Here is a 2,388-nt window from a genome sequence, read left to right on the forward strand (position 1 = left end):
CTCTTGAAGCATTTTTCAGAATCAACCATTGTAATTAAATTTTCATAGGAGTACTGCATTTTTAAATTATTTAAAATAAAAATGCATTTTGTTCAGAAACGGTTCACACTGAAATCGGCACTCAAGACCAAACATTAGTGTATATAAAATCACATCACTCCTCTTCAAATTTTACTTGAAGAGCCCGAATGATTTTCCAATGTAGTCCATATTACCATGATTGCTTATTTCTGTTTTTCAGTGCTCTCCTATTGCACAGAAGATAAGCTAACGCTTGAGTTGGCATACGGATTGAGTACAGCCCTTAGTCAATCAGCCACTTAGTGGCAACAGAGGCTCTGTCCATGCGGAGTTGATATTGGGAAAAGGACACCAATAATGAACTAAATAATGCTCTAAAAAATTGTTTTATATCATGAGTATATGAAAGTACCTTTACACTGTAAATAACAGTTGGTGTATGACTTAGTAAGCTCAGGCCATAAGTGATGTTCATGTATCTGTTACCCTAACTTTCAAGGGCTTCATTTACACAGGCAGCCCAATTCTGATATTTTTTTCACTAATTGGTATTTTGACCAATCAGATCTGCGGTGGTTGGTCAAAAGACCAATTAGTCTAAATGCAGCCAAGTAATGGTGTGATCTATTCTGTAAATGCGTTTCCTCACAAGTGTTCCGTCACTTGGCTCAAATTCCTAAAACTACAAATTCCTAAAATGTTTAACTCTTCAGTCTTCTAAATTATTCTTTGGACTGAAGAGGACATTGGAGTAGGTGGGAGTGTCCCACTGGGCACACTGGTTGAATCAATGTTTTCACATTTTAATTTTCATATTGAAGCAACAGCTCAAGACATCAGTCATAAAGTTAAAGCTTGGTCGCAAATGGGTATTCCAAATGGACAATGACCCCAAGCATACTTCCAAAGTTGTTGCAAAATGAATTAAGGACAACCAAGTAAAGGTATTGGAGTGGCCATCACAAAGCCCTGACCTCAATCCTATAGAAAATGTGTGGGCAGAACTGAAAAAGGCATGTGCAGGCAAGGAGGCCTACAAACCTGACTCAATACCAGCTCTGTCAGGAGGAATGGGACAAATTTCCCCCAACTTATTGTGGGAAGCTTGTGGAAGGCTAGCTGAAATAATTAAAAGGCAATGCTATGAAATACTAATTGAGTGTATGTTAACTTCTGACCCACTGGGAATGTGATGAAAGAAATAAAAGCTGAACTAAATCATTCTCTCTACTATCATTCTGACATTTCACATTCTTAAAATAAAGTGGCGATCGATCCTAACTGACCCAAGACTGAATTTTTACTAGGATTAAATGTCATGAATTGTGAAAAACTTAGTTTAAATGTATTTGTCTTAGGTGTATGTAAACGTCCAACTTCAACTGTACATTGAACCAACGTGGAATAGACATTCAGTTGATGTCTGTGCCCAGTGGGGTAGTAGAGTTGGAAAGTTGGATCTCACTACTATTCACAGCAATTACCTTTCTAATGCAGAGAGAATTTCTGACCTATTTGTTTCAGTAAAACTTTTCCTGCCTCTGACCTTTTTGTTCTTTTGTCAACTGACACAAATACCAGGATTGGGGTCAATACCTTTGAAATCCACTTACATACTGAACTGGAATTTCTTGCAATCCTGGTTCCAAAGAGTTTGGTCACAAGCTGAAGTGATGAGAGGAGTCATAGTTCATTTGGACGTCTGTCTCATCTAAAGATTATAGAAATATAATGAATGGAACGGGCTTGGACGTTCTTACCCTGGCAAATTGACTGGTAAACTCATGGCTATGGCTGCCAAGTATTGTGATGCAATAACTTCCATGATATCTTGGAATGTTCTATCAACTGATGTTGGATTGCCATTCTAATGTAGAATGTTCATTCAGATCATCCTAACGATGTGGCTCATGCAATAGATGCAGTAAAGGGGTCAATGGAACGCAGACCATTCCATTGAGAAGATTAGTGCACGTTCAACAAAACTAACAAAGTGGATATTTGTCAAATCCTTCATGATTTATGTATTGTAAAAAGGCGTCCGATGTGGATATACAGTGAAGTCGGAAGTTTACATACACTTAGGTTGGAGTCATTAAAACTTGTTTTTCAACCACTCCAAAAATGTGTTAACTATAGTTTTGGCAAGTCGGTTAGGACATCTACTTTGTGCATGACACAAGTCATTTTTCCAATAATTGTTTACAGACAGATTAATTCACTATCACAATTCTAGTGGGTCAGAAGTTTACATACACTAAGTTGACTGTGCCTTTAAACAGCTTGGAATATTCCAGAAAATTATGTCATGGCTTTAGAAGCTTCTGATAGGCTAATTGACATCATTTGAGTCAATTGGAGGTGTAC

Source organism: Oncorhynchus masou, chromosome 28 (genome assembly GCF_036934945.1).
Source record: "Oncorhynchus masou masou isolate Uvic2021 chromosome 28, UVic_Omas_1.1, whole genome shotgun sequence".
In the NCBI taxonomy this organism is placed as follows: Eukaryota; Metazoa; Chordata; class Actinopteri; order Salmoniformes; family Salmonidae; genus Oncorhynchus; species Oncorhynchus masou.